At 46.9% G+C, this 11661-nt stretch overlaps 4 non-coding genes across 4 annotated transcripts; all 4 read right to left on the reverse strand.

The window, feature by feature from the left end:
- Window positions 1–4740: 4740 nt before the first annotated feature.
- TRNAM-CAU (transfer RNA methionine (anticodon CAU)) lies at window positions 4741–4812 on the reverse strand. Its single transcript has one exon. It is a non-coding gene; the product is annotated as a tRNA-Met (tRNA).
- A 192-nt stretch (window positions 4813–5004) lies between these two features.
- On the reverse strand, window positions 5005–5076 carry TRNAM-CAU (transfer RNA methionine (anticodon CAU)). Its single transcript has one exon. It is a non-coding gene; the product is annotated as a tRNA-Met (tRNA).
- Window positions 5077–10922: 5846 nt separating this feature from the next.
- Window positions 10923–10994, reverse strand: TRNAM-CAU (transfer RNA methionine (anticodon CAU)). The gene has a single exon. It is a non-coding gene; the product is annotated as a tRNA-Met (tRNA).
- Window positions 10995–11454: 460 nt separating this feature from the next.
- Window positions 11455–11526, reverse strand: TRNAM-CAU (transfer RNA methionine (anticodon CAU)). The gene has a single exon. It is a non-coding gene; the product is annotated as a tRNA-Met (tRNA).
- Window positions 11527–11661: the final 135 nt, after the last annotated feature.

Here is an 11661-nt window from a genome sequence, read left to right on the forward strand (position 1 = left end):
TTCTGGAAACATCTGACAGATAATCTACTGAAAAATGCGCTCTCAGAAAACGGACACTATCCACAACTTCACGCATAAATCCTTTCACAGCTACATTACGAAGCGTGTGTGACGTAACAATAAAATCAGGCAATGCATCACGCAATCGCAGTTGAATAACAGTGCGCAAGAACGCGTCACTTTGGTCGCGAAAAAACACAAATCTCGACACGACCTGTTTCAAGAACAAATGAGATAAACCTACACCTCCATTCCCCACCGCATGAAATAAGTTTACACGACTCATCCTTTCCCAACCAGATGCCCACAAAAAAAACAGAAAATATTCTGTGCAATTTCTGCACACAATTTCTTGACATACACAACACTTGTAACATATAAAACACTTTCGCTACCAAAAACAAGTTACACACCGTCGCACGGGTGAAAATAGACATACTTCTTCCGCCCCACTTTGATGTCTGCGCTTTCATTTTTTCAGTTGGCTCTGCCCACTGGCTCGTTGCATCTTTATAATATTGAAGCGGAACACCAAGGTAGCTGGATGGCACAGTTGTGAACTTTATGCTTTCATAGCATTCTGGCTTATCTTCCCATTCTCCGTGCCAGAAACCTAAACACTTCTGCCAGTTTATGGCACTGCCAGTAAAGCTACAAAATTCTTTAACATCTTTTACTGCTTCTTTAATGCTTGTTTTGTCTCCACAAAAAATTGCAATGTCATCTGCGTAAGACAAGATTTTAATTTCATGCGTGAACAAACGGAAACCTCGTATATTCTGGTTGTTCTGCACTTTAAGACAAAAAGGTTCCAAGAACATTGCAAATAATAATGCTGAAATCGGATCTCCCTGTTTTACACCAGTTACAACTGATATTCTATCACTTAATGTCTTATTAATTATTAGATTGGTAGTACAATCAGTGTAAGCCATTTTTACCCCATCTAGGACCACCTTGCCAACGTTAGTATATTCCAGTAATCTAAAGATCGCCTCGTGCGCTACCCTATCAAAGGCTTTCTCAAGGTCCAGCTGTACCATCGCCACGTTCCCGCATACCATATCACAGCACTCCAGTACACTTCGACCTGTATGAACGTTCGTGAAAATTGTCCTCCCCTTTATGCCACATGTTTGGTGTTTACCAGCTACCAATGTTATTACACTTTGCAGTCTTTTAGCTAACACTTTCATGAATATCCTGTAATCAACATTTGCAAGGCTTATCGGTCGATATGCTTCCACTGAAAGTAATTTCGAGGGGTCCTCTGTTTTAGGTATTAGTACAATATGGCTTCTTTTAAAAGATGGAGGCATTCCACGGCTGTCACACGCTTCATTAATAACATGGTAGAGTATTTCAGCCAATTCCTGTTTAAAAGCTTTGTAGAATGACGCGCCAAGGCCATCAGGCCCAGGCGACTTTCCTACACTTAACTCTTTTATTGCTGTTTCGATTTCATTAACACTTATTTGAGCTGCCAGTGTATTTTTCGCATCGTCGTCCAACCTCGGCATTAGTGGCATAAATTCTGTAAAGAAGCCTTCGTGTACAGGTGTCTTACACCCCAGCAAACCCGTGTATCTTTCAACAAATGCTTTCTGGATCACATTTTGATCAGTCGTGACTTCATCACGATAGCAAATTCTATTGATTTCGTTCTTTGCGCCGTAGCATCTTTCGTCTCCCAGTGCACGCTTGGTTGGGGTTTCCCCCAGCCAGAGCCGTTCACCCCGCGCTCTTATCACGGCCCCTCTATATTTTTCAGCTTCCATGGCTTCCATCTTTCTTTTAACTTCTTTAATCTCTTTTGAGAACAGCCCAGGTATTGTGGTTTCAGCATTTAAATGTTAGTCCAGAGTATTTCGCAGTTCTTTTTCTTCCTGTTTAGATTTGTGCCGCAGTGCGCATGCTCTATCAATTGCAGTAATTTTAACATCAATTTTAAATTGTTCCCACAACGCACCAATCCTGTCAGACTTATCAGAGTTAACAGCTTCAATTCTTTCTGTCACTGCCCGCATAAAAGTTTCATCATGTAGCAGCTTTTCGTTAAGCTTCCAAAGATTCCAATTAAACTGTGAAGTTTTTCGTTTCGTGCCTATTTCAAACATGACCAGGCTATGGTCGCTGAAGCTTACATGCTTTACCAGGTATTTGAAGCATAATGGCATAAGGCTTGCTGAAATGTATGCGCGATCTAACCTGGCATGACTCGCACCTTGGAAATGCGTATACTGCACACAATTACCGCGGAAAACATCCCCCACATCAAACATATATTTTTCTTGTGTAACTGTGTTCAATAGATCAGCGCTCAAATCTCTAATAGGTACATTTTTGACTGTGTCCTCAGGCAAGCACACACAGTTAAAATCACCAAGAAGCACAACATTCCTTTCACAAGACAAAAATGGTTCAACATACTCGAAGAAAACCTTGCACTCCCTCTCTCTATTCGGGGCGTAGATGCACAAAAGACGCCACTCAGCTTCATTAAAAGAAAAATCACACAGGACTAGCCGACCATTTTCACTGGTGAGGACTGCTTCCTCTAGTATTCCGATACTATTGCGCAAAAAAAGGGCACATCCTCCGGACTTGCCAGCAGCATGACACACACAAACGTTATATCTTGCTTTAAAGGTCTCGACCATCCGGTCTGTTGCTTCCTGACTCTCAATTTTTGTCTCCTGAATAGCCAAAATATCTATGTCATTATCGAGCATTAGGCGACTAACTTGCACTTGCCGTCGTCTTGCTGTCAATCCCCGTACATTCAACGTTGCAATACGAAGTGCAGAAAGATTTGGGTCCATTGTCTTATTTTTTTTTTCACAATACCTAATACGCTACGCAAATACAGGTGAGGGAGACTTACATCACCGGTCAGTGTGCACAGCAGGCGGATTCGTCCACACGGGTAATTAGCCCCGCTTCTACCTTGAAGACACTCAACTCAACCAAAGTCTCAACATGATTGTCCTCATACATACAGTTGAACAAGAAGGGAAAAAAGTATCCCCGCTAACGCGGAGGCACTTGCGGCCCTTGCAACCGGTCTGGTGGGACCGTCGGCTTGGGCTTGAAGCTGCTCCTACGAGTGGTCGTTGACTTCAGCGGTGGTGGTCCCACAGCGCTCGCTGGGTCGGAGTAATCCTCGTCGCTAGCCACCTTCTCATGAGGTCTCTTAGTAACGGCTGTTGCAGGTTGACTTCCTTTTTCACTTTTCGGGAGTGCCTCGTTCTCCGAGTCATTCTGCGAAGCCGATGCGCCACCTCCGAGATTTGTTTCCATTTCGGGAGTACTTTCGGGTGTGCTTGGGTGGGCCGGTTGTCGTTTTTCATCCTCCGTTCTTGCTTCTTTGTCCTTTTCAGAAGACGCTACAGGCGGGTTCTCTTGCCTGCTCGCCTTATGCCCACTTCCCGCAGAAGCTTCTTCGGCGTCGGCCTGGTCCATAACGTGCTCTTGCACAATGTCGCTTCCACCTGTTCCGGTTACGTTGGCATAGCTGCGTACACACTGGCTCTCCTCGTGGCCATAGCGACGGCAGGCACCGCAGCGCGGTACCCGGCACTCGCGCCGTATGTGACCGGTGCCGTGGCACCGGAGGCAGAGCGGCGCTCTACCAGATACGAATACAAGTGCGTTGTCTTCGCCTATGCGCAACTGGTGCGGCAGGTCTTCGACAGTCAAACCGGACTTCAGGCGCAAGGACACCAAACGTGTGTGCGAGCCCTTCTCGTAACAGCCTGAGACACGCCACTTCTCTTTGGAAATTTCAATAACTTTGCCAAAAGGTGCCAAAGCCGTTCGAACTTCGTCGTCGGGCGTGGTGCGCAGGAGCCAGTGAAGCTTCATCCGCACATCCTGTTTGCATGGGTCAATAACAACGCACCGGTGCTCCTTGACGCTGAACGCCTCGAGGGAAAGTGTCTTTTTCTTTGCGTCTTCATCCTTGAAGGTTATCGCCCACACATGATTCATTTGATAGGCCCCAAGGGCCAGCACTTCCGGCATAAGCTGTACTCTGACAAGCGCATCGCGAAAATGTTCTACGCGATACGGTCTTGCTTTTAAGTCTCCGTGCAAAAACACTGTCTTAGAAACCGTCATACCTGAAGGCAGCTGAGGCAAAACAAGCTGGTATTCCTGTGTAGTCGACTCCGTAAACCTGATTCCACGGCCCGGCAGGGCCGCTTCAACCGCCCCAACGGAGCAAGACATTCTGCGACCGTACCGTACGGTAGCCGGAAGTAGAATCCTGCGCCACTCTGCTGCTCCTGCATGATTTGTAAATTTGTTTATATTTGTAAGAAACGAAAGTAGCCTTTTTTTTTTTAAGGCGGGAAACACGAGCGCGCAGCACAAGAGAGCACTTCTCGGAGTGCAATTAGGTCTATAAGACACCAAATTACTGCGCTGATATGTTCTTCCTGTTAAATTGGAGCAAAATAATATAAAGAAAACATGTAGCAGAGCGTGGTTTCGATCCACGGACCTCTGGATTATGGGCCCAGCACGCTTCCGCTGCGCCACTCTGCTGCTCCTGCATGCTTTGTAAACTTGTTTATATTTGTAATAAACGAAAGTAGCCTTTTTTTTTTAAGGCGGGAAGCACGAGCGCGCAGCACAAGAGAGCACTTCTCGGAGTGCGACCATGTCTATAAGACACAAATTAGTGCGCTGATAAGTTCTTCCCGTTAAATTGGAGCAAAATAATATAAAGGAAACATGTAGCAGAGCGTGGTTTCGATCCACGGACCTCTGGGTTATGGGCCCAGCACGCTTCCACTGCGCCACTCTGCTGCTCCTGCGTGCTTTGAAAATTTGTTTGTATTTGTAATAAACGAAAGTAGCCTTTATTTTTAAGGCGGGAAACACGAGCGCGCAGCACAAGAGAGCACTTCTCGGAGTGCAATTATGTCTATAAGACACCAAATTACTGCGCTGATAAGTTCTTCCTGTTAAATTGGAGCAAAATAATATAAAGGAAACATGTAGCAGAGCGTGGTTTCGATCCACGGACCTCTGGGTTATGGGCCCAGCACGCTTCCGCTGCGTCACTCTGCTTTTTTTTTTTTTCTTTATTGCCGTCTTGGACGTGTAATACAAAGTAACATATGGTAAAACACTTCAGCCACACTTGGGCTGAGGCGAGTGGTGCTAAAAACTTTTCATTTGTGACAAATCATCAAACAGTGATATCCACTCTGGTGGATCAGTCTGAGCCCTGAAACATTCGCGAAGATAAACAACACTTTCGATGAAGTTTTCACTTGTGGATCTTGTATTTATGTCTGCATGTCGCACCTGCATTCGCGTTTTCCACAAACTGTGGAGGCCAAGAAGCATAATTAAATCGTAGGGCACTTCTTCACTTTCAACTGATAAGTACCGAATGCCGTAAGGACTTAAAGGGAGTTCCTTTTTAATCGTCCTCTGAAGGACATCCCAATAAAAAATTGGATCCCAACATTCTAGGAAAACATGTTCCACTGTCTCGGGCTTCCTGCATAACAAGCAGTTTGTTGTCCATGGCACGAAAAAACCTTTATCATGCAGCCAGGTTTTAACAGGCAGCGTACCGGAATGCAGTTTAAAAAAAAAGTTTTGACCACAGGTCTAACGGGCATAATCTTAACTCTTTTTAAAATATCTTGCCCTGGGCCTCCAAAGTGTGGTGTCCGATAAATGGGTACCGGCAACATCACGTCAACCAACGCTTTGTACAGCTTTTTCTTATTGACATTACATAGGTATTCAGGGCTGAAACGTACTTCCAACATCTTGCACGAAAGAACAACCTCGCGCAAGTATCCTGTCACAGCACCACACATGTTATCACAGGAGACTACCCTTCCAGGGAGCAGTCTCTGTAGGCGCACTTGCATAACAGATCTTAGAAAGGGATCACTTTGATCACGCAAAAACATAAATCGCGAGACCACTTGACGCAAAAAAAGATGCGCCAGTCCAAGCCCTCCGCTTTTAACAGAAACAAAGAGGTTAGTTCGGCTGGTTCTTTCCCAGGTGGACGCCCAAATAAAAACAGCAAAAACACGATGCATTTTTTGAATAGCTGTTCGGGTCGCACACAGCACATTCATGACATACCAGAGCTTCGAAATCAAAAAGACATTACAGATAGAGGCACGGGAAAACATTGATAGCTGTCTTCCTTGCCACGCGACCGCTTTCTCTTTCATTCTCGAAGTTTCTTCTTTCCAGTACGAGCTGGGATCCCGATAACAATCCAGAGGTACTCCTAGATACCGCGTTGGCAAGGTGGACCATCGAAGCCTAGAAAAACAACCCGGTGTTACGTCCCATTCGCCATGCCAAAAACCGGAACTTTTTCCCCAATTGATCTGACTTCCAGTCTGAGCGCAGAATTTTTCAATCACAATTGTCGCTTCACAGATGCTCTGTCTATCAGCGCAAAAAACCGCTATATCGTCAGCATACGCGAGTACTTTCACGTGTGATGACTGCAGTCTGTAACCTGAAATTCGGTCAGAGTTGATAATTGCCAGGCATAGTGGCTCTAAATACACTGCGAAAAGCAAGGGGGAAAGCGGGCATCCCTGTCTTACTGAGGAACGTACAGCAAGTTTGTCAGTGAGATCGCCATTAACTATAATGCGGGTCGTACAGTTCTTGTAGGCCATTTTTACGCCCTCTACTATAATGTCACCTAGTTTGGAGTGTTCCAGGATGGAAAAAAGGATTTCGTGAAAGACGCGGTCAAAGGCTTTCGCCAAATCGAGCTGCATCATTGCTATCTGACCGCCAACTGCACCGACACACTCTAATACGTTGCGTGCGACATGTATATTTGTAGCGATGCTACGGCCTTTATTTCCACACGTCTGATGAGACCCTACCAATTTCGTGATCACAGACTGCAGTATTTTTGCTAGAACCTTCATAAATACTTTGTAGTCGACGTTGGTGAGACTAATCGGTCGATATGACCCCACCAACAGTCGTTCTTGCGGATCATCAGTCTTGGGAATTAGAACTATGTGGGACGTATTGAAAGACAATGGAACCTGTTTGCGCTCATAAGCCTCAGTTATCACATGGAGCATGCACTGTGCAACAGGAAGCTTAAAGGTTTTATAAAAGGCCGCACTTAGCCCATCTGGTCCAGGAGCTTTCCCAGATGGTAGGTCGTCTATTGCTTTTTCTATCTCCTGTAAAGTTAGAGGCAGTTCAAGACGTTCCTTAATTTGATCATCTAGTCTTGGCACCAGCCTCAAGAAGTCTACATGGAAGCCTTCTATGGTCTCGAGCTTATTGCTAAGAAGTTCTGTGAAATGTTCGGCTATAGCACACTGAATGTCTCTCGCATCTTCCGAAGTCCGGCCGTCAAATCGGATGCTCCTAATTTCTTTCTGGCAAGCGTATCTTTTCTCGTCTGATAGCGCTCGTTTTGTCGGCGTTTCGCCAGCCCACAATTTTTCAGACCTTGCGCGTATGACGGCGGCCCTATACCTGTCGGCGTCGATTCTTTCGAGCTGGCATTTCACTTCCCGTATTTCTTTCGTGAAAGTTCCCGGCGCGCTATTTTCCATGCTCAGCATCCATTCAAGTTGCCCGTTCATTTCTTTTTCTTTCTCTTTATAGCGAGCCACGCTGCTCTTTTCTATTGCTTTCATTTTTACCCACTCTTTGAACCCCTCCCATTCAGTTGCAAAACTAGCTGGCTGCGCGTCTAGCAGTTTGTCTAGCTTGGTCTTTACTTGCATAATGAACCCTTCATCCTCCAAAAGCTGTGTGTTCAATTTCCATAAGTGCCAGTTAAAGCGCAATTTCCTGCCCTTCATTCCTAAAGTCATGCTCACGAGGCAATGATCACTGAAAGGCACAGGTTTAACGTCATAACTTGAGCATAGCGGCATAAGATCGACAGATACATACATTCTGTCTAGTCTCGCATGGCTCTCCCGCTGAAAGTGCGTGTATTCTGGGTGGGTCCCAGTGGAAAACACATTGCCAACATCCTCGAGACCATACTCATGCACAAAAGTATTCAAAACTTCAGAGCTCTTGTCTCTCAGTGGCCTAAACTTCACTCTGTCAGCTGCGGCGCACACACAGTTGAAGTCTCCCAGTACAAGCAAAAACTTGTCGCCATTCAACCATGGCTCAAGTGATTCAAAGAAAATTTTACGCTCGCTTTCTACATTAGGAGCATATACACAAACAATTCGCCACCAAAAATTCGAAAAAGTGAAATCAGCAATCAAAAGGCGACCACTAGGGCATACAAATACAGACTCTACGTTCACTCTTAACGTCTTACGTATGAATACAAGGCACCCACCCGACGTCCCAACAGAATGACAAACGCACACATGAAAGTTTGCTTGAAAGGAAGACACCATGCGGTCAGTGTGCTCTTGGCTCTCTATTTTCGACTCTTGTAAAGCAAGTATGTCAATATCGTTATCCAGAAGAAGGCGATTAAGCTGGTATTGTCGCCTTCTTACTCCCAGACCTCTGACGTTCAACGTCGCAACTCGAAGTGGAGCAATAAGATTAAAAGCCATGTCTTAGAAGAAGAAACGCCTCTATCCGCATGGTGCCTATCTTCATGGTTGACGTAGCCTTCCTCACGACTGCCAGGACCTCTTGACACCGGTCGACCAACACAACCGGCGCTGACACCGACCAGGACACTGTGTTACTACGGAGGCTGTTTCCCCGCCTTCCGCGGGTCGGCCGGAAGGTTCGGCCGCGGTTTTAAAGACGAGCGTCTCACTCCCCCTGCCTTCGGCGGAGGCTCATCGCCGCTACCGCCAGGCTGCAGCTTGACGTCTCCGCTTTCTTCATGCGCACGTTTTCCAGCAATGGTGCTGGCCGCTTCCTGGTTCGTCTCCATGGTATCAATGCCGGGGGTCTCCACGCTGCTTTCTTTAGCGTCCGCGGCTTTCGCCGCCTCCTTTGCCTTGTCATCGTCGTCCTGTTCAGGCTTATGCTGCGCCTGTACACTACCATCTGTTGCGCCGGAGGGCCCCGCCTTCTGCTTCACCAGAGTCGTGAACGATGGCTGAGTATGGCGCTGTGGTTGTCCACGTACACGGGCTGCTTCCTCAGCATCCGTCTCGTCCATCAGCATCTCGGACGAGTCCTCGCTGGTTCCCGGGCCTGTAATGCTCGCGTAAGTGCGAGTACACTGGTCTTCTTCGTGCCCGAAGCGTCGGCAGATTCCGCAACGCGGGACTCGACATTCCTTGCGGATGTGGCCCGTACCGCGACACCGAAGGCACAGCGGGGGTCTGCCTGGTACCACGACAAGCGCCAACTCACCGCCAACGCTCAGCTGGTGTGGCAAGTCGTCCAACTTCACGCCCGCTTTCAACTTGAGGGTGACAAGCCGGGTGGTTGATCCCTTCTCTGTCATACCTTGCACACGCCAGCGCTCCCGGGCTACTTCGGTAACTTTTCCATAGGGCGCAAAGGCGACACGCACGTCCTCATCAGGCACATTGTGTAGAAGCCAGTGGAGCTTCAGTCGAACGTCCTGGTTCGCCGGGTCAATCACCAGGCAGCGGCGGTTTTTTACACGCAGCTCCCCGATGCTCGAGATCTTCTTCACCGCGTCCGCGTCCTTGAAAGTGATAGCCCAGACATGGCTCATGCGATACGCCCCCAGGGCGATAACATCCGGAAGAAGCGAATGCGGTGCCAATGCGTCACGGAAATCTTCAATCCGGTACGGTCGCGCCGTAATATCAGCGTGCAAAAAAACTGTATTCAAAACATAACGACCTGTTGGCAGACCTGGCAGAACAACTTGGTAGGTGCCCTCCTGTTCCATCGTCCGGTTTCCGCGGCCAGACAAGGCCGCTCAAGCCGCTCCAACGGAGCCCGTCATCATGCGTCCGTCACGCTCGGTGGCCGGAAGCAGAATGCTGCGTCACTCTGCTGCTCCTGCATGCTTTGTAAATTTGTTTATATTTGTAATAAACGAAAGTAGCCTTTTTTTTAAGGCGGGAAACACGAGCGCGCAGCACAAGAGAGCACTTCTCGGAGTGCAATTATGTCTATAAGACACCAAATTACTGCGCTGATAAGTTCTTCCTGTTAAATTGGAGCAAAATAATATAAAGGAAACATGTATCAGAGCGTGGTTTCGATCCACGGACCTCTGGGTTATGGGCCCAGCACGCTTCCGCTGCGCCACTCTGCTGCTCCTGCATGCTTTGTAAATTTGTTTATATTTGTAATAAACGAAAGTAGCCTTTTTTTTTAAGGCGGGAAGCACGAGCGCGCAGCACAAGAGAGCACTTCTCGGAATGCGACTATGTCTATAAGACACCAAATTACTGCGCTGATAAGTTCTTCCTGTTAAATTGGAGCAAAATAATATAAAGGAAACATGTAGCAGAGCGTGGTTTCGATCCACGGACCTCTAGGTTATGGGCCCAGCACGCTTCCGCTGCGCCACTCTGCTGCTCCTGCATGCTTTGTAAATTTGTTTATATTTGTAATAAACGAAAGTCGCCTTTTTTTTAAGGCGGGAAACACGAGCGCGCAGCACAAGAGAGCACTTCTCGGAATGCGACTATGTCTATAAGACACCAAATTACTGCGCTGATAAGTTCTTCCTGTTAAATTGGAGCAAAATAATACAAAGGAAACATGTAGCAGGGCGTGGTTTCGATCCACGGACCTCTAGGTTACGGGCCCAGCACGCTTCCGCTGCGCCACTCTGCTGCTCCTGCATGCTTTGTAAATTTGTTTATATTTGTAATAAACGAAAGTCGCCTTTTTTTTAAGGCGGGAAACACGAGCGCGCAGCACAAGAGAGCACTTCTCGGAATGCGACTATGTCTATAAGACACCAAATTACTGCGCTGATAAGTTCTTCCTGTTAAATTGGAGCAAAATAATATAAAGGAAACATGTAGCAGAGCGTGGTTTCGATCCACGGACCTCTGGGTTATGGGCCCAGCACGCTTCCGCTGCGCCACTCTGCTGCTCCTGCATGCTTTGTAAATTTGTTTATATTTGTAATAAACGAAAGTAGCCTTTTTTTTTTTTTAAGGCGGGAAACACGAGCGCGCAGCACAAGAGAGCACTTCTCGGAGCGCGACTATGTCTATAAGACACCAAATTACTGCGCTGATAAGTTCTTCCTGTTAAATTGGAGCAAAATAATATAAAGGAAACATGTAGCAGAGCGTGGTTTCGATCCACGGACGTCTGGGTTATGGGCCCAGCACGCTTCCGCTGCGCCACTCTGCTGCTCCTGCATGCTTTGTAAGTTTGTTTATATTTGTAATAAACGAAAGTAGCCTTTATTTTTAAGGCGGGAAACACGAGCGCGCAGCACAAATGAGCACTTCTCGGAATGCGACTATGTCTATAAGACACCAAATTACTGCGCTGATAAGTTCTTCCTGTTAAATTGGAGCAAAATAATATAAAGGAAACATGTAGCAGAGCGTGGTTTCGATCCACGGACCTCTGGGTTATGGGCCCAGCACGCTTCCGCTGCGCCACTCTGCTGCTTTTTTTTTTTTTTCTTTATTGCCTGTTTTATAAGAAATACACGATTCACAGCTATTCTCCGCTGCGATTACAAAACAAAAAAGACAGTTCAATGTGCGGGTGTACCTTGTCGTTTAATTTTGGTTTAAAAAG

This window comes from Dermacentor andersoni, chromosome 1 (assembly GCF_023375885.2).
Source record: "Dermacentor andersoni chromosome 1, qqDerAnde1_hic_scaffold, whole genome shotgun sequence".
Taxonomy (NCBI): Eukaryota; Metazoa; Arthropoda; class Arachnida; order Ixodida; family Ixodidae; genus Dermacentor; species Dermacentor andersoni.